Genomic DNA, 21,951 nt, shown 5'->3' on the forward strand with positions numbered 1-21,951 from the left:
ACAGTGTGTACTCAGATACTAACAAGAAACAAGCAGCTGAACACCACTGTAACCACAGTTGACGAGGAAGAACCTCAACCGGACCTCGCCCTTTTGCAACTTTGGGCAAAGCGACGTCAGGCAGAAGTGTATGCGTCGAGGAATCCCGATGCACCAGGTAGCCGTGCATGTGCTAACCATATAGCGGCGAAGGCGCGTCGGCACAAACAGCAACTTTCTCGACGACGATGGTATGAGTGATGCGAGAATCTTGGATCAGGCATTGGAAACAGAGCGCTTTGGCGTACGTTCCGATCAATGGAACGCGGTCATAAGCAACCTGACCCTGCAGCGAGCGTTAGGTTAGCGATGCCGAGTTCGCCACATCAATTTGCAGAACGAGCTGCTAGAGCGTTTTTCCCGAAATACGATCACGCGTCACCTATAAACAGCCCCGGAATTGATGAGTCTGACACAACTTCCAAATCCGAAATATCCAGCCCCTTCAGCATGGCCGAACTAATAATGGCGATTGAAACTTCGAAGAAACGAACAACACCTGGTCCCGATGGTATTCCTTATGAGGTTTTCAAGAACATGGAAGGAGCAGCTCTCGACGCACTTTTTCAGGCTATTAATAAAGTATGGGAGACTGGAAACGTTCAACCTGATTGGAAGCATTCAATTGTTGTCGCGATCGCGAAGCCAGGAAAGTCTCCAAATAGCCTGCAGTCTTTACGCCTAATTTCACTAACCTCAACTGTCTGCAAGCTCGCTGAAAAGATGCTGGCCACACGTGTTTTCTGGTGGCTTGAACGCCACGATAAATATCATCCTGCTCGAATTGGATTCCGTTCTTACTTGGGAACTGAAGACGGACTTTCTATCTTATCAGACGATGTTTTACAGATTTCACCACACAGTCACGCTGTGCGCACGATAATAGCAACAGACATAACGGAAGCTTATGACAATATAGACCATGAAATCATTATAGCCAACCTCATCGACCGGGGACTTCCACCGCGGGTGATAAGATTCATCTACTCATTCCTTCAGAATCGCACATTTGCGTTTAGAGTAGATGGAAGGCAAGAAAGATACCTCACATCGAACAGAGGAGTACCACAAGGTTCGGTTTTGGCTCCTCTTCTCTTCAACGTTGCTCTAATACCTCTAGCCTGGCAACTACATCGGATTCCAATTGTGAGGTTCTTAATCTATGCGGATGACGTCACGTTGTGGTCCGTGCATGAAGATATATCTAGACAAACTCAACAGCTTCAAGAAGCCCTTGATGTTCTGAACAACTACGCTCAGAATGCAGGGTTGGACATTTCCGCCCGAAAATCAAGCTATGTTGTGGTATCCAACAAGAAAGGACGCACTAGAATCACGCAGCACCCCTTTACATTTAGACTCGGCGCAGTGACAATTCCTGAGGCCTCTGAGGTCCGCATACTGGGTCTCGATATTTACCACTCCGGCAGTGGTGCACACTGGCTCCGTAAAACCACACAGAGTTCGACAAAAGCACTTCACCTTATTCGTCGCATTACAGCAAAAGCAGCTGGAGCTCGTACTGAAGTAGCTCGACGGTTGGCGCCTGCAGTCTTGCAGCCACGAAGTTTATATCGGGCACAATTTCAACGGCTGACTTTGGCACAGCTGGCACAGTTGGAAACGATTAATCGCGATGCTATGCGCACAATCACAGCTCTGCCCCGCATCACTCCGATACCAACCTTACAGGAATATGCCCAGCTCAACACAATTGCAGAGCTAATTTTGCAACGTGAAAAAGCACGTGAAATAAAAAAGCAACTTGTTCCGGCTGTCGCTGCGTTGCATACTCAATTACAACGCGGCTCTCGCATTGACAATCAACCCTATCCAATGCCTCCCTGGGAATTCACCAGCATCACAACTAATAAACCAACGAAGTTACGACGCAGCGATACAACAGGTATTATTGACGGACACAATATTGGCGATGCATCATGCGCTAACATCTGCAAAGTCTATACGGATACTGCCATTCTCCCAGACGGCGGAAGGACATCATTCCTGAGTACTACGCATAATTTCATCAGCGGCCAGCAGCGCAATTTATCTACGGAAGCCAGCGCTCTAGTAATGGAACTTCAAGCCATCCACGGCGCTGTGCAAGATGCGACATCTAAACTGCCTACCATCAAGCAACAAGATAACTTCACTGATTCTTTTAGCGTTTATTCAGGAACTTAAGGAGGTTGATAAGGCGATGGAAATCTGCGAGACAATACACACTATGAATAGAAAAACAGCTACTTGCGTCAAGGTACAATGGATTCAAGGCCATTCAGCGAACCCTCACAACATTGCTGCTGACCAGCAGGCACAGTGCCCTGCTAATCCTGATCCTCCACCTATTCCCCTCTCACCCCAACCCCGTAACTCGCTCCGAGCCCGTAAAAATTTTCTCCGGCAGGACACACGCGCTCTTATCCCACCGTGAGTCTGCTCCCTACCGCTTCACCTTACTAGGGCGGAGGAAGTTGTGCTTATGAGGCTTCCGGCCGGGGTGGCTCTTACACCGGCAGTTATCTCAAGGTGGAACTGGTCACATTTACCACTGGGTGCTACGTGTCCATACTGCTCCGTTCCTGTGGTGGAAGCAGATGCATACCACCTAATATGGACATGTACGGGTTTACAATCGGAACGCTCGCGTCTCCTACTGCAAGCCGGCCTCCCCTACAGTGTGACAACCAGCTATGACCGCTGGATACATGACAACAGATTCCACAATACACTGCTTCAATTCATACACAACACAGGCCTCACAGCACACATATAATACACATATACGCACCAAGAATTATGCCTTAATGACAAGTGTTTATTGCAATAAAAAAAAGAATTTCTTGCACATGCAAGGCGCTCACATCCCTCAGTATAATACTGTACACTTTGCTTATTCTAGAAATACGTCCCAGTATTTCTGCTGTTCACGCCAATGTCCACATGACAAAAATGAACAGTGCCCAAAATTTGCGTTCATAAGAACAGTGCATATAAGCGCGCATGTACTCATGTAACTTTTAAGCTGTTCCTTATATTGCCCTCATCGATTATAAACACCTTCATAGCACAGAAATAACTTCTGAAAAACACACAAGCTACGTGAGCGACGGAGAAAGGGCCGGAACCAAAACTCACCCGCAACGCTTATGCACGGTTCACTTCAGAACATATGCATATTACATGAAACAAATACTTATACGCCTAGCACCACTGCGACACATTGCACGTACACATCACAGTACACTTACGCTTCGTAAAAGTAAGAACCCTAGCGCTCGAACGTTCTGTGCGTGTTCGCGGTCACCAATGCACATCGCAGCCCGCAAAACAGCTCACACGAAGGTAGACACAAACAGCACATCACGAATGACTGCGATGAGGCCATAATGAAGCTCATCGCTACACATCGTGCCATCACTTCTGAAACACAAAGCAGTACTGCACAAACTTGCAATCTTCGTATCGATGAAGCGCGCACACACAACACCTACGAACACCATATGCTGAGGAGGGCGGTCGCAATCTTTTTATTTTGCCGCGTACCGAACTAGTGTCATGCTTAGAATGCAAGTGTATACGATGGCCTTCGCGTTTGTAATGCACATGCAAAAAACGGCAAAACACACACAATCGGTGGCTCCATAACTTCCGACCCTCGCGTAAACACAACACACATCCGTCTGTTTCTTTGGCGATCGCACGTACTGAAGAAATCAGGAAGAGTACAGCTGCTTGTTGCGTTAGACAAATAGCTTTGCAGGTGCTCAATAGCTCTTGCAATGATCACAATAAACCACACAAAAAACAAACTGCCGCTGCAGCCTAGCGGCCTAGGCCTCGCACTCCGCTTCGCTACGAACCAGCGCCATGTTTATGCGGGCGCCGCACGGAGGCAAAAGTTCACGACTGCCTCTCGTGAATGTCACGTCGGCCATTACTGGCGGACCGCTGTCTTGCAGTGCGGCGTGCGGCCATGGGCGGTTTGAGCGTAAATCGGCCCTAAGCCACATCGTTCTCTCTCCGAACCAGTTGTCAGCGGTGGCGCTCCACTCGCGGTGGTTCGCGGTTAGGGCGGAGCTAGTGACGTCACGAAGCGGCCCCTGGTGGCTACTGCCGTGACGGTGGCGGCTCTCTTACTCCTTGGGACGGCGCCCGGTACGTACATGCTTCCTCTCGTCTGCCGACACCTTTGTGACTAGGACTGACCTCACGCACGGTGTCTTTGCCCGTGCGGTGAGCGCGTACCTTGTGTTGTTCCTATCCCGACGCTAAGCCGAAGAACGGGTGCCGAGTGCTCGCGCGAGGTCGTACCACGCCGAGCCGCACTCATCGGAGGCCCAAGCCGAAGGAGATTGCCAGAGCTCTCGCGAGTTGGCCCATCGGTTATCGCGAGACCAAGTAGCATAGCCGCCGGGACTTTTCCTAGCGGCGTTTCCCAGCTTGAGCCTGTGCTCTCGCAGCGACGTGCCACAGGCGCCCCTGACTGTATTTTCGCACATGGTACGGGACCCTTTGGTTCCCCGCCGTCCCGGGACCGGGCGTTCGTGCCGTGTTGGGTGCCGTTGGGGACAATAAACGGTTTCCGTCAACTTAGGGCAATACTGTGTTCTTGCGTGCGTCGCTCGGTAGCCCCTTGTGGCCTGAGCTCACGCGCAGCGGCGCTAGAGGCTGACTCGGCCCTGTGGCAAGCTAAGCTCGAACCCGCGGTGGTCGGTACTTCTGTGAGACCCTAAGACCCTACAAGGTACAGATGTCGGTGCGGCTCACGCGTATCCCTTCGCAAACTGCCTCCGCAGAAGATAAGAGGCGAAAAGGTTATGCTATGAAGTGGTTCACTTGCAGAAGCTCTTGATGCAGAAATAATATAGCTCCCTTTTCCACAATCAAAAAGGACGTTATACCGATGCCTACGCCAGTGCATAGAAGACGCACTTTTCTTGCCTGAAGCCACTGAAAAGAAAAATTGTTGGCGAGGGAGCAGACACGCCAGTAATTATGACGTCTCGCGTTAGTGGAGTAAATGCTTCAATATCCGGTGTTTTTAAGGTTGCAATATGGCCCTATACCAGCTGATAAATCAAAATCCTTCTATCCTGTGAAAGATACAATGTGGGCATGAACAACTCATCTATAAATAAAAGTTTTGTAGAACGTAATAGTTTCGAAAACATTCCTACACTCTGAGCTTATCAAAAGATTGTTATGGAGCGCGTGAAAGGATGCAATTAGTTTATATTGAAGCTTTCGCAATGGGTTTCAGTTTGAGGGTGAAAGCGTCAGCGCACATCTGTAGTATTGCGGTACCTAAAAAAAATGTTTGCACGAAATGTACTGCAGATAAGCATGCTGAAATTCGGGGATGAAAGATAGTTCTGCGCATGTGCCTGCACGGAGGACCAGCGCTGCAACCAGGAAGCGCTACGGCAGTGCGAGTTTAAAGCTGAAATATTTTGACACCATCCCACAGGGACGCCGTGTAAACTGTACGACATCTTGGTTAACAGACGCGCACCTTTATCAACGTTTGCTTTTGCTATATGCATCAAGCCAAGCAGTAGCCATACGGCCATACCCATGGCGCTGAAGAATGTTCTAGCACCGGTTACCAGTGGGGCGGTATTCTGGACTCACGTGCCTCAAGATGAGCGGTGAAATTCATAATACGAAATTTCTGCATGTGCTACTGAAAGCTGTGTGCACCGCTCACTAGGCCGTGTGTTTCGGTGCTGCTGGTGGGCCGTGAAGTTTCAAATCTGGTCGCCCATATTCAGCATGTTCTCAGAACAAATAAAACATGTCCACAGTTTGACCCGAAAATCGCAGCATCGATTGCGATAGCAAATAAATTGATAGCTGTATCAAGTAAGGATTGTTGCTTTATTGGTAGCATGAACATGCAAACATAGGCATACTAACTAAATTAACAATCATGGTGTCACGCGCATACCTGAAAAAATGACCAGATATCGCACACGGTGACAGTGGAAACTCGCTGTGAAAGCACTGGAGCACGGAAGCACGGCAGCTACTGTTAACGATTTGACCTTCGGACAGCGTCTCGCATCGAGGCTAAGTAAACCACGGATACACAGCCCATGGCCGTCTGTGCCGCCTCTCGGATGGCTTTCAAGACACTGCGGCGAAGGCGGGCGCGTGCCGCCGCCCGGGCCCCATGAAGCAGAACACGCCCCTCTCCTTCCTACAGCCCCCCTCCTCCGGCCCACGGAGCAGCGCGCGATGGAAAACGGCGCTCCTCTTCCTCGCTACCCTCCCTTGCGAGTACGAGCTTAGACCGGAGATCGCCGACTGACATTCGCGCGCTTTCACTGCCACATACAGCATACGGTGTGCGGCGACGGTTTTATCGCCCTCGGACTTGAATATGCTCAAACCTATCAGATGTTATGAAGCGTAACACACAACAACGGCTTAGGGAAACACCACCCCCTGTGTGTTCTGCGTAATAAGCAGACAAAATAACAGGGGTGCACACAAGGCAACGTTTAGCCGCCACTCAGAACTCTCATTGTGGACGAAACGCTGAATTAAATCAATATATGCCGTCGACATCGCGCCTAATTATCATCAATCAAAGGAAACAGCACAGAAAGCTTCCCTCCCGTCGGTTTCTACAACGCGTGCGGTCGGTACGATTTTCTTTTGTGGGCGATGTGGATAAAGAAATGTGGGTATAAAGTATCGATAAAGAAATTAAATTATGGGCACCTATGTGCCAAAACCTGTCATGACGCAGGAGTTAACGACACCTTCCCTTTCGTTCATCGTGTACTTGGTTTGGCAGCTCATCATCTCGAAACCGCTCGCCAATTGCTCGTGCAAAGGGGAACAGCCTCTAAGCGTCGCATTTGAAACGGCCTGACCAGTGACTTGATAAGAATGCCACGTGCGAACTGCTTGTTGCTCCGCGAGGCAGTAGTAGAGAATGACAACGTAGCAGGTACGGTCCTCATAGTCTTCGAAACCTTCTATAGCACGTCGGATGGAATAGATGGCCTCCATATGTGTGCGTTCATTCAGGTCTGGTAGCGACCATAGATACGCATCGTTCACGGACAAACGTGTTTCCATGGGTGTTTGCATGAGGACACCGAACAGCACGTCCAAGTCTATTGCGGACATCGTAGACGCCGGAAAGGTCTGGGGTGAACTTTCTGGAGTCTCGCGATCGTCCGTCGCTATAACAGGCTCCGTCACAGTTCCTCGCCACAGTATCGGTTGGAGCTCTGGTGGCGTGCAGCAGGTGACTTGAGCTGCCCTGTTGCTGCTGGTGCTCAGCCCGGTATGCAAAAATGTGAAGGAGCCAGCGCTCATGAGCGAGAAATAGTTATGCGTAAGGAAGGGGAAAGGCTGGATTGAACAATCCTCAACGCCAAAGGTGAAGGAAATAGATGGGGTTGGTGGCCTAGTCCGCGGACGTCAGGCCGAACGGACAGCCCAGCAAAAGCTGTCTGTACATTCCAGACATGTGTAGCGTGGAATGGAGAGAGAATGGAGAGCAGAGGTTTCCCCCTTTTTGCCAGCGAATGACATCAACCCGTTATTCAGAGACAATAAATCCTTTATAGAGATAATATAGAGATAATACATCCTGACGACTGGCTAGTAACATCCTGTCAACGGTTGGCCACAGATATGTTGCAAGCATTTACATTTGTTTTGTTATCCGTTGAATAAAGTTTTTTTGTGCTTCCTAAAAACCTGTTTGCAACTGTCCAAGAACTCCTTGCTAGGCTTCAATGAGCACTATAATGATGTTCTGAGTAACGCAAATTCGTTGCCGTATTAAAATGTGTATATATATATATACCATTCAACTAACTGCTGTAAATATTTAGCATATATATAGCATGCAAGCTTTAATGAAAGCTACTTAATGTCCCTAATAACGCAGCATGCTTTACCCTGACATTTGCCAAGAAACTTTAGAATGCTGGCCATTGCAAGGTATATAGTGACTGCGTACAGGAATTGTTTCCCTCATAGAAGCCGGCACTAAGGAAGGTAGGTGTCACACATTGATAATTGCTAGGTGTAGCATGCAACAGAACACAGGTTCACATGTGTGCTTGAACACAGCCATTAATTAGCCCCTGGCTAACAATGATGATAATGAGTTCTTGAGCTGACCTGGCAGCACACTGAAGTGTTGAGTTGCGTAGTCTAGAAAAGAGAAAAAAAGAAGGCAGTATATTAGTTTTGTTACTGTGACACTGCAACAGACCATACATACACATGTTTCTGAGAAAGTAATTGCACAAGATCCAAGCTTTCAACCCTGTGAGCTCTAATCGTTTCCACCTGTTTGGTGCAAAGTCCTTCGAAAGTACAATAAATTGCTAAATTAGTGCATTAGAACTGGGAGCATGATAGATGTGCGCAACACCAACAGATGCAAGTCACATAAGCTGTATCATACCAATCGTAATATACAAACAAAAGCTACAAATCAACTTACGTTTAATGAACTTCCACATTCTTATCCTGACCAGTGCATAAAAGTTTCATGCGTGTGAATTATCTTAGGAAAGGCAAGGTGCCAGTCGCAACTGTGTCGCAGCTTTGCTTGGGCACAGGTACACAGACGAGTTGACTTAAGGGCACCCGAGCTAAAGCTTTCTCTTATCTAAATAAGTGTAAAAGGAGAATTAGTTTTTCTCGGCAACCACTACACCAAATTTGACGAGGTTTCTTGCATTGCAAAGAAAAACTGAAAATCTAGAGACTGTTTGTTTCGAATTTTTTATTTAGGCTGTCAATTATTTATTAAAAATGGGCAAAATCACGAATTTTCAGAAAACGACACTCACGTTCACAACCCTAACTCAGCAATAAAAATGACACCACGACTCTGTAAATTGCATCTAATGGTACATCTAAAGCGGACAAAATTGATGTTACACATCAATCTCAAAAATTTAGTAATGTGGAAATACAGCTTTTGTAGAACCCTTGTACACAACGTAAGAAATTCACGTATATATTGATGTATCGAATTTGTCCGCTTTGAATGATATAATGGATTCCGTTTACAAAAATGCGATATCTGTTCTTGATGCAGCGCTATAAATTTGCAAACTTAGTGCTTCTATTTTTTACAAACTCAAACATTTGGAACAAAATTCTGGCCCTAAACCAAGTTCCGCTTCCAACAATCAAAATATTTTAACTTTCTCTCTCATAAGCAACAACTTTCATTAGAATCAGTCCAGGCGTTATCTCACAAAAACGTTTTTGGGTTTTACATGTATTCGAATAGGCCGTGTCAGAGTTGGGGTCGAGCTAAAGCTTCCTCTTAATTGAACAGCACTTAAGGACCACGATATGATACAAGCAACATGTAAGCATGAACAGGCACTATGATCGTTCTACAGCAAGATTATAAAATGCTGTTACTGTGCAGGTGGACAGTGTCAATATGAGCTTGCTACAAAACAGCTTAGCTTTAGTGCAGTCATATGATCAAGGCCTCTATCACAAATGAGTTTTCTAGTAATGTTGGCAAAGCTTGTATTATATTATGATGTTATAATCAGGCTAATAGCTATTTTACCATGAAAGCAAGCACTATATATCCTAACATAGTGCTTAAATTGTGATGAAATGAGTTTCGTTGAAAACTGCACACAAAATATTAAGATGCTTCTTTTTCACACACGTACCCAGTATAGCGTTCACTTTCTTGCTGTCCAGTGGCTCCTTTTGAGGAAGTCCCTTGTGTGCGTTTGAGGTCCGCCCAAAGAGGGACCTCCCTTCGAGCTCTTCTTTCGGGAAGATAGCTTTGAGGAGGCCCCTTGCGAACCGCGAGCCTGAATTGTTCGCATCTAGGGGCAGCCTCTTCAGCAGCCCTTCCTCCACGCAGACTCCATCCCCGATGTCTACCCGTGAAACAATAGAACAGGCGCAGATTCATTTTAAAAACTTTTGATCAAGGAATGATTAGGAAATAGAGGAAGGTTTGCGAAAATAGCAGCAGCTGTCTTGCTGATTCAGTTTAAAGGGCCCCTCGCCAGGTCTGGCCATTTTGAGCTCACAAGAGCAGAGCATGCAATGCATGCTAGCGATCGTGTTTACAAAGAATTACATCGCTATGTGCCGCAGAAAGGTCTGAAATTTCAATCCGAACACCATTTTCCTTATCCCTCGCGGCGACTGCGCTCCAAGCCGGGCGGTGACGTACTGTGTGGCTGCACCTACATACTGGAGTTTGCAGTGCGACGTCGCTTGTGTCACTACGTGATTTAGAGAATTATTAAGACAACATCTCTTATCTGTGTGATCTGTTGCTTTAATGGATGAAGTGAGAGATAACAAAAGACACAAACGGAATGTCGGCGTGTTTTTTCTTACTACGCACCAAAGCAAGAGAGATGTACTTCCACTTCGTCTGCTTGTTTCTATGATCGAGCAGTCACATGTGCAAGTACCAAAACTATGCCATTATCTATCGTGTTCCAGCGCATGGTCATGCCCTGTAATCAGCTTGTTCTGGCTCAGTATTCGTATAGCACTGAATTATACCGCTAGTCATGTGTCCTTATGCACAGCGCACAAAATCGTGTGCTGCACTAAACGATAACAGCTCCCACGCAACGCCGCCAGCGGAAATGCACAGTGCCATAAAGAAATGAAGGCGGGGCTCGTGACGTATGTGTCACACAATCCTCGAGGTCCGGCATGTGAGAATGCAGGGAAGGAATTTTGCTTTCGGAGGCAAGACGGGGCGAGTGGTGAGAGGGTCTCGCTATGCAGTGGAGCTTGCCTCCTGAAATCATAGGTTCGCGGCAGTGAACTATTTCTATCTCGGCTATCAATGAGCAGATTTGAAAAATTATTGCGGCAGAACGCTCCCTAGAGGACACGTAACAACTTCCAGCGTATCCCCAAAATTTGCTATGGGGCCTGTTGAGGTGCCCTTTAAGCAACAAAGCAGCCTTACATATACTAAGCATGCGCTGTGCCAAGCTGTGCACTTTCACCCAAAACTAGAAAGTATCAGGAACTTCAATGCAAAAGAATGACATGCATCTGCTTAGATCTAAGAAAATGCGTGTAATTCTTCGCTGTGCCATCCCTTGACACAGGGCGAGCTCTGGTGCAGTTCTAGTGACTAACAGACATTGAAAGCTTGATTGATTAGTGGGCCGAGGGTCAAGCTGAGCTTGATTAGTGACGCACAAGTGCTCTAGAGGTATCAAACAAGAAGCAATTGTCTTAGAATACAATTGTCTGACTGCGCGTGTGTGTAAATAGTGGAAGCATGTCTTCGAGAAAGTACAGCCCCAGCTGTCAGAATGCAAATGAATATGCTTGTAATCACAGCAGTGGAAGGCACATGCTGACGAGGATGTGCAGCTTCATACAAACACACCCCTACATAAGCGGCAACCATCTCAAGGTTTTCAGCAGCCGAAAATCATCTAACCATTGTTCTAGCCATGGCAAACCGAAAGAGAGACAATGAACAGACATTGAAGGATGGGGTTTTGAACGAAGCTAGGCACTCGAGCAGTGTCCCGGCTTCCTGCTGCTGAGAGATGGATGCTCGAGGGAATGGCTGTTTGTGCTCAGCCTCACAGTCTGTTTCATGTGCACAGGCAGCCCAATTTGTCACATTATAACAGCAGGAGCAATAGCAATTTGTAGATCTTAAAGGGAAGCTGAAGCGTTTTCCAGAAAAAATGAGTGAAGAGCTGTACGTAATGGTTTTCAACCCTCCGAATTCGAATATCGCATCGAAATTGAGCGAAAGAAAGCGCAAACAGATTTCATTTCAACGAAAAGTGCAGCAGACTCAGGCAGCTCGCGCGCCTCATTTCCCCCTGTGATTGGTCGGGCGCCTCGTGACGTCAACATTGCTGTTCGTCCGGAACGGCCACTGCCGCCACACATGAAGCACGGTGCAAGGTGGTTTGCGCTCTTGTTTGGCGCGATGGCAATGGTTAATGTCGAGAGCTTCCGTTTCTCTGAGGAGTTCGCGGTGCTCCCTAGATGTATACGTAGCCGGCCTCTCCAAGAAGCAAAAGATCCTGGTAGCAAGCCGTACTTTCGACGCGAACGAAAGCGATATGTTAGCATCTCCTCGTGTTAGAAATGTTCTTTCGTGAGCATGTTTTTTGCAAAGCTGTATTCAGCGATCTAGTGAGTTCGTTTCCGGGCAAGCAGCTGTACTGTTATGTTCCTGCATGCCACCTCGTAGAATGTGAGGAGCGATGCGATCGTCGGCATTTGTGGGCTACCCCAAAGCTGTCGGGCAATCTACAAAGATGGTTTACATGCGCGAAAAGTTTTCCGGCTCTTGAAGCACGTGTAGTGGCCTTCATCAGTGTTATCCGCACGCTACTCGTCACCGGAGCCGTAAAGGCGGCGAATTTCGTCGGCAACGTGAGACAGCCGGTTTCTCTCTGTGCGCGAAGGGGAGCGCAGCGTCCTGGCATGCGCCAGCTTTCAAACACATGAAAATTTTACACTTGCACTGCATTATGGTAGCTGCATGTTGGCTGTTTCACAACACATGTGCGAATAGAAAATTAACAGGGGTTTGCGACGAAATCTGTGTCAAGGGTGGGAGATGAACATGTACATTCCGTTCAGCGTGCTAACACGAAGGTGCTAGCAATAAATCAAAATCCAGGTTTGGACGAGTTCGTGTATTCGTAAGGTCTTCCAAGACCAGTTACCATCCGTCCGCCCGCACCCACCCCGCCTTTGTGCATTCGTTGCCCCGACCTTATCGCGCTGCGTTTAGAAAGCCTGCTAGCAGAAAGTCGTACTCTCACTCATTCACGCATTATTGATAAACTCTGGTAGTAATCGTCGTCACGGAAACGGTTAGAGCTTAGCACTGTTGTTCTTCAGCGCTTGAAATTCTTTGGATTCACAGCAACCTACCACTTAGCTGGAAGCATCTTGTCTTGCGGGAAGTAATGGAACATCGTCGCCGCTGCTGGTGTTCGTGCAACCGTAGGCTGCACAGAACGCCAGCATGATCAGCCCACCACTTCAATTGATGCTGCGCACGTCAGCTACCACTCTACATACACAAACAAAGGAATGCAGGCTCGAGCGAGGCAGATTATGACGGCACGCAAGCAGAAACAAGCGCGGTCAGGCACGGTTGCGGAGCTGCGAAGGAGCGGAGCACCAGTGCTGACGTCACTACGCCGCGGTTTCCGCTCTCCGCTCACATCGTCAGCAGCAGCGGCACTCGATGAGGGGCCGAGCAACAGCGCAATTTTAACCGGCGATTACGTCGTTCCTAAGTGAAAAATCTTGCCCAAAATGTTACGTGCATGGTTTATAAGGTTCCCGCATCCACATATGAGCGTCTTATTGAATTCGACAGACTCTTCAGCTTCCCTTTTCTTCCACGTTGCCACTGCAATGAGCCATCTAAGTCCAATGGTGAAAGTGAGCTCGGTTGATTAGTGCAATTATCGTGTATCACCTGTCCTCTGATGCCAGCCACTGCTTTAGACAGTGACTCTGAAAGAACGTCCTAAATAATACTTGCTCTGTTAAAAGATAGAATGACTTTCAAACTACTGTCCATAATGTCATTCTTCCACCACAATTACACCTGTTAGAAATATTTACCTGCCAATCGAACATAAAATTGCTTACTTTTGGGGCTGCGGCGATGCCAACAGGCTCAGCAGGAGTGCTAGCATTTTCAAGCACGTGTTTCAGCCGTTTCACCATTCTTGAGGCATTTTCAAAAAAAAAAAGTTGAGTAATATGAAGAGTGTCATAGCAAAGGCACTCCAGGTAGCTGTACAGCTGGAACACTTCTGCCATTTACTAAAGTGTGCCATAGCTTGACTTTAAAGCATATGAAAAGCTTTAGAGGAAACATAAGCCCTAACGGGAGGCAAAACTGCAAATTAAGGGGTACTGACACAGAGAAATCCGACCGATTTCTCCAAAGAGCATGCATCACGTGATGACTGTGTTGCGCTGTCACGATGTATCGTGAATGACGGAGACACTTGTGCTGTGGGACATTAACTCAGTCCCAAAAAAGACCAAGTGCTCAGTGGACGACGATGTGTCACTTGGTACTAGTGCAGTGCACATTAGCTAGCATTTGTGAAGCTTTTACCTGGCAAGGACAGCTTTTAAGCATGCCAAACAAATGCTTCGACAAAAATAAGATGGTGGCTTTCGTAGTGCACCTGTACAGCCTAGGTTTGTCTTCCTTAGAAGCAAAGAAACATTTGCACTACTGAAACACATACGAACAGACACACACAAAAAACAAATACTGTGCTGGGGTATCCTGGAAAGGCAAGGAGAGAGCGAGTCGCACAGATGCATATGGGAGCACTCTAGTAAACAACGCTTGCGAAATTTCTACATGTTCATCTATACAGGGTGCACGAACTATCATGAACCAAGATTTAAAAATATGGAAGTAACATGCAGCTGGACAGAACCAAGGTAATGTTTGCCATGACTGGATATACTCGGAATATTTTGTTGCATTCTGCCTAATTACATAATTAGTCTTAATGAACTTCTGAAATATATTCAGATGAAGTGTCAATGAGAAAATTGTAGGGCAACATGAAAAACTCCCGGTTAAGCTTTCCGTCACTCATTACACGCTACATAAATGTGTTTTTCCGAGCGTGAAAGAAGCCCGTGAACACATTCAAAATTACAATGCGATTGGCCGCTCAAGGAAATTTGCGCCTATTTGCGGGCTTTGCCCACGCTCGGGAAAACATTTTTATATAGCAGGTATTGGGCAAATGAGAGCTGTATCGGGAATTTTTCACATTGCTCTAACACTTTCTCATTGACACTTTTCATTGAATTCTAATATTTGTCCCCGCGGGGCGTCTGCGGAAGCAGGCGTTTGGTGTGTTGTGACACCACGTACCCGAGCACACGAGGGTCGGACCCTTCCGCGTGTAGCCGTGCGCGGCTTAGCCGTGTCTGGGGAAAAGGGGATCCGGGGGGTTGAGCCGATGCTGGGTGTTTGGACCTCTAAGGCCCCGCGGCGGAGGCAACACACCTCTTCGGCCTCGACTTCACATAGACGGCACCCCCGGACTGACCCACCCGGGGGAAATCAGTAGTTGCCTTTTCCTGCTTCTCTTACTCCCTCCAATCTTCGTCTTTCTCTTACTTTTCATCTTTCCTGTCTTCTCCTAGCTTCCGTTTACTTCCAATTTTTCCAGGCAGCAGGGGTTAACCTTGTGTGAATAACCAACCTAGGTTTTACATATTTGGTTATATTGATAACGTACAGCTGGCGTTTGCAAGACCTGTTTTTACAGTCCCTGTACCGTCCACTTGTCGGGCTCCACGGTGGGTGGTTGGCGTTATTGCCGAAAATTACATTATTCTATGGCTACTTCTTTCCCTCCCCTCCCAGATCGCCCTCAGAAAAGAGGGCGCACCGAAGATGTATTTCAGTTTTTTGGACGACAAAGATCCCACTTCCCACAATTTCACGTCATTCATTCGGAAAAGTCAGATAAACAAGTATGCACAATCTCCCCATTTCTAGTCTCGAAGTCTTTAACTGAGGCTCTTGGTCCAGGTTACAAGGCATCAAGGATGGCAAGTGGAGATCTCCTTTTGGAGCTCCGTGACCTGAAACAATACGAAAAGCTATCCAATCTAGTGTCTTTTGGACACTTTCAAGTGACAGTGACTCCGCACCGCACTATGACCATGTTGTGTCGGCTGGCGCTCATCTTGATAAGAGCACTCTGCGAAGTGCGCATGTGCCACTAAATGTTTAAAGCAGAGTGCCCCTTGCTAGCGGCCCTCTCTTTCTTGCCGAGCCTCAACCCACAAGCATGGGTTAGTAAACGTCGTTCAACCGGAACTTGTCTGATCCTTTCGACACGCCTGGCGCAAAACGTACCAGACCACTACACGCGGCGTTGTCTCAGATGATGACCTGCTTCAGCTGACAGAGGCAGAGCTCGTAGAGGGCTTAAATGAGCAAACTGTTGTTAATGTGAAAATAATAAAGATGAGGCGCGATGGTAAAGAAATTGCGACCAAGCACCTAATTCTCACCTTCAATTCAAGTGTCCTGCCCGAATCAATCGAGGCCGGGTACATCAAGATCCGTGTTAGGCCGTACGTGCCAAATCCGCTCCGATGCTTCAAATGCCAGCGCTTCGGCCACAGTTCGCAGAGCTGCCGGGGCCGCCAAACATGTGCGAAATGTAGTGCCCACGAACACACCACTGAAGCTTGTGCAAACGATCTCCTTTGTGCAAACTCTGATGGGGAGCACGCCGCGTATTCGCGGTCGTGCCCATCCTGGAAAAAACAAAAGGAAATTGTTACAATTAAAGTCAAGGAAAACATGTTTCAAAGAGGCACGCAGGCGGGTTTCATACCTGCCCAAGAAAACCTTTGCCGATGTGACGCGTCAGGGGGCAGCGTCATAACGGCCTCCGGCGGCTCTCCGACCCACACGCAGTGAGTCGGCAGTTACGCCGTCTGCTCCCACGGTGGTTGCAGCTAGCGCTGCTCCGCCAACCGAGCAGAAGGGGCCTTCGACCCTGAAGGTGGGCGCAGCGGAGGCTGCTCCAATCACCCCGGCCCCTTCCAGCGCTGGCAGCAGCCGGCGCAGCCAAATCCCTCAGGGAGCCCCATCGACCACCGGGCTGGTGGGAGCACGGGTCTTGCCCTCCAAGGCGGGACTCCCTCTGAAAACTTCTCGCTCGCAAGAGCACGTGTCCGGAGCCTCACTAGAGGCAATGGACACAACACCTACACTAAAGGCGCACCAAGCGCCTAAGGAGCGGCGAGGCTACCTCGAACGCTCCAGAAAGGGCAAAACTCCCGTTACAGGGCCTCGAAAGGACTCTGTAATTTAATCTCCGTCATTTCCATAATCACTACTTCTGTTTCTGTACGCACAGCACCTATTGACCTCCTATATGCATACACAAATAATCCAATGGAACGTCAGAGGTCTTCTTAGGAACCTTGATGATATGCAAGAGCTTATCCAAAAACACAATCCAAAAGTGCTGTGTCTACAGGAAACACACCTTAAACCACAAAATACCAATATTCTCCGACCGTATGTCAAGTTTCGCAAAGATCGCGATGATGCTGTCGTATCATCAGGCGGTGTTGCCATTTTTATTCATAAAAGTATTTCTTGTCAGCGTTTACAGCTACAAACGCCACTTGAAGCAGTGGCGGTTGGAGCTGTTCTTCTCAATAAACTCGTCACCATTTGCTCGCTTTACGTACCCCCCCCCCCCCCCCTACAATTTAAACGAACATGAATTTCAGTCATATATAGACGAATTGCCAGAACCTTATGTTGTTCTCGACGATTTCAATGCGCACAGCTGCCTCTGGGGCGACTCTCGTATAAACGCGCGAGGCCGTCTTGTTCAACAGTTCCTTTTTTCTTCAGGTGCGTGCTTGCTGAATAAGAAGGAACCCAAGTATTACTCCCTAGCAAACAGAACCTTTTCTTCAATAGATCTTAGTATAGTTTCCCCGTCTATACTGCCCGAACTCGAATGGGAAGTTGCGAGCCATCCTTACGGGAGCGACCACTTCCCCGTACTGATAAGAACATCTAAAGACAACGAATATCCTCCACAAGCTCCTAGGTGGAAAATAGACACAGCCGACTGGGAAAAATTTCGAACTCTTACTAGCATCTCATGGGCGGACATGTCTTCTTTAGATATTGATGCCGCTGTGGAGTATCTTACAGCATTCATAATAGATGCCGCATCAAAATACATATCCGAAGTGAGTGGCTTGGCATGCAAACTACGTGTACCGTGGTGAAAACGCGAATGTAGGATCGCCCGTAAGAATCAGAACAAGGCGTGGGGGTTGCTGCGCGCTTCTCCCACTGCTGAGAATCTTGCCAACTTTAAAAAAATAAAGTCCCAAGGAAGGCGAACCCGCCGACAGGCCAGAAGAGAAAGTTGGCACAAGTTTTTATTGAGTATTAACTCGTTTAGAGATGAGGCCAAAGCCTGGAACAGGGTTAATAGGATTAGAGGGCGGCAAACATATTCACACCCTCTGGTAAACACACAGGGCGATACACTGCAAGACCAGGCAGACTCACTTGGGGAGTATTTTGAGAGCGTGTCAAGTCCAACAAAATATACACAATCCTTTCTCAAATACAAATAGAAGAACGTAAGCCTTTACCAAGAAAAAGTCGAGAGAATGAGCCTTACAACCGTCCTTTTAGTATTGCCGAATTGAGAGCTGCCTTGAGCGCATGCAAGAGCTCTGCAGCAGGATCTGATAGAATCATGCATGAAATGCTTGAAAACTTACACAATAATACGCAAGTTACACTACTCACACTTTTCAACAGACTCTGGGATGCAGGGTACCTTCCATTCGCATGGAAGGAAGCCATCATGGTCCCTGTTATGAAACAAGGCAAAGACCCTTCCTCAGTGGCAAGTTACCGCCCAATAGCCCTCACAAGTTGCATTTGTAAGGTGTTCGAAAAAATGATAAATTGATGACTTATACTTTCCTTGAACAGAGCAAAATGCTTGATTTATCAGTGCGGCTTCCGAGAAGGGCGCTCCACAACCGATCATCTCGTACGTGTTGAAGGAAATATCCGGGACGCGTTTTACATAAACAGTTTTTCTTATCCATATTCCTCGATATGGAGAATGCGTACGATACGACGTGGCGTTACGGAATCTTAAGAGATTTGCCAGAAATGGGCATCCATGGTAATATGCTTAGCCTAATAGACAGCTATCTGTCCAGTCGTACCTTCCGGGTAAAAGTCGGTAATGTACTTTCGCGTCCTCTTACGCAAGAAACGGGTGTACCCCAAGGAGGCGTGCTCAGCTGCACATTCTTCATCGTGAAGATGAACACGCTTCACGTTTCATTACCACCGGCAATCTTTTATTCTGTCTACGTGGACGACATACAGATAGCTTTCAAATCTTGTAACCTCGAAGTGTGCGAAAGCAGGTACAGCATGACCTCAACAAAGTCTCGATGTGGGCAGACAAGAATGGATTTAAGATCAATCCTAACAAAAGCTCTTGTGTTCTTTTTACAAGAAAGAGAGGACTTATCCCAGATCCTTGCATAGAACTGTGTGGACAACAGATACCTGTAAACAAAGAGCACAAATTTCTAGGTGTTACACTTGACTACAGACTCACTTTCATCCCCCAGATTAAACATCTTAAAGAAAAATGTCTTAAAACAATGAAAATAATCAAACTTCTATCCCAGACTACATGGGGTAGTTTCAGGAAGTGTTTAATTAATCTCTATAAAAGCCTCATTCGATCACGACTAGACTATGGTGCCGTGATTTATCACTCTGCCGCCCCGAGCGCACTAAAGATGCTAGATCCAGTCCACCATCTAGGAATCCGACTGGCCACTGGCGCTTTCAGAACGAGTCCCATACAAAGTTTATATGTAGAATCAAATGAGTAGTCGCTTCATCTGCAGAGAACATATATTAGCCAAACATATTTTCTTAAAGTCCAGTCTAATCCTCAGCATCCGTGTTTTAATCCCGTTAACGACATGACATCTGCTACACTCTTTCGCAATCGTCCCTCCGTAAGACAGCCTTTCTCGCTGCATGTGAGGGAGCTTAGTGAAGAAATGCATGTTCCACTCCTTGAGCTTCGCCTAATGCATCCAGCCAAGCTGCTACCTCCTTGGGAGTGGCAGCTGATACAATGCGACACATCTCTCACTCAAGTTACAAAGCACGCTCCAGAGATTGCAATCAAAATGCATTTCCCGGAACTCCAGCACAAATACTCCTGCACGGAGTTCTATACAGACGCATCGAAGTCACACGACGGGGTGTCCTATGCAGCCGTCGGTCCATCCTTCTCAGAAACCGATGTACTGCATCCGGAAACTAGTATCTTTACGGCTGAGGCGTACGCACTGCTGTCGGTCGTAAAGCATATAAATAAATCAAAACTCCAGAAATCAGTTATATATACGGACTCCCTTAGTGTTGTGAAGGCCTTGAATTCTTTCTGTAGCCACAAAAATCCGGTAAATAATGAAGTCTACTCCGTACTGTGTAGAGCATATATATCTAACCAACATGTGATTATATGCTGGGTGCCTGGACATAGGGGCATCGAGGGAAACGTACTAGCGGACCAGATGGCCACATCAATTTCATTGCAAGCAGTTAGTCCTACTGCTTCGATCCCTGTCACAGACATGAAGCCTTTCTTAAGAAGAAAACTGCGAAACCACTGGCAACGTATGTGGGACGCAGAAGTAAATAACAAACTGCACGTGATAAAACCGCAGTTAGGTTCTTGGCCCTTCGTAACAAAATCACGGCGAACAGATGTCCTATTCTGTCGCCTCAGAATAGGACACACATTTGGCACGCATAACTTTCTACTCACTGAAAATGATCCTCCAACCTGCGGTAGATGCGGGGAGAGGCTGACCGTCCTCCACGTCCTCTTGGAGTGTCGGGCAGCCGAATCTGAGAGAAGGAAACATTTTTCTCTAGCATACCGGCAGCACATCCCCCTACATCCCGTAATGCTACTCGGCCCAGAACCTTTATTTGACACCAACGCAGTCCTAAGTTTTCTGAAAGATGTTGTCTTGCATGTTGTTAGCCCCACATGTTCGTAGCGGGTCCTCTCTTCAGAGGATGCCGCTATGAAAGCTCTTTGGTATAGCGCATGCCTCTAGGCCCTTGTGTTTCAAGGGCTCTGGCGAGGCAGCAGTGCTCCGAGTAATTTTACCATCTTATATATTTTCTATTTTGCATCATTCTTTTACGATGGATTTTAATGTTCATAGTATTCGTCATTAGTCATCGCCATAATTTTATAGCACGTAGGTTTTACGCACTTTACAGCGACTATTTTTAGGCCACTTTACAGCGAAGTCACACCTTCAATAATACATCGTCAATATTACCACTTGTCATGGCGCTCTTTGGCCAAACCTGGCCCTTGCGCCATAGAACACCACACATCATCATCATCATAATATTTGAAAAGTTGAATAATTAGGACTAATTATGTAATTGGGCGGAATGCAAAAGAGTCCAAATTGTCGAAGCGATGGGAAACAAAATTACATTGGTTGTGTCCTGCTACGTGGTATTTGCATATTTTAAAATCTTAGTGCATGCTAGTTGAGACACCCCGTATACATCATTGTACATCCACCTGATGTGCCCTTTCTATCTTGCTGCCGAGATTGGAATATTGAGATACACTGAAAATGTAATAAGGTTCGTAGATTATTACGTGCCCAGCATTTGTGATATTGGTAGAGGAACTGGAGGAATTGCAGAGATCGGTGGACTCTGCCCCGATTTGAAAGCCTACACTGGTTTAGCCGACTGCTGGACTTCCTTACAAAAGAAGTAGGTCTTGCTACAACATTTCTCAGTAAATGTGCACTCACCAATGTACTGCTGTGCTTGTGCAAGTTCCTCTTTCAACTCCTGAACCTCTTTTTTCAGGCTTCCAACTGTTTGTTCCAAGCTTTCAATCTGCTCCAAATGGTCGCAGGTTCGTTGCAAGCATACAGAACATAAATTTTCCATGCAAAGCTCTGCTAGAGTCAAATCTTGTGACCTGCAATGTATTTTCATTATAATATTACACACATACCAAGAATCGGTGTGCTCAATTAGCCAACACGAGTACATGCCAGGATTTTCTAAAGTATGATGTTTGGTGGAGCGGTGGCGTAGAGGTAGAACACTCGCCTCGCGTGCAAGAGGTCCGTGGTTCGAATCCCGGTGCCGCGCAATTTTCCACCGGATTAAAAAAAAATCCACGTGTTGATAAAATTGCATAAACAGGCCTGGAGTGTGGACTGATGCCGGTGACCAGAACCGGCAATGCACTCCCTCACCAGAGCAGGATTGGC

Source organism: Dermacentor andersoni, chromosome 10 (genome assembly GCF_023375885.2).
Source record: "Dermacentor andersoni chromosome 10, qqDerAnde1_hic_scaffold, whole genome shotgun sequence".
NCBI lineage: Eukaryota > Metazoa > Arthropoda > Arachnida > Ixodida > Ixodidae > Dermacentor > Dermacentor andersoni.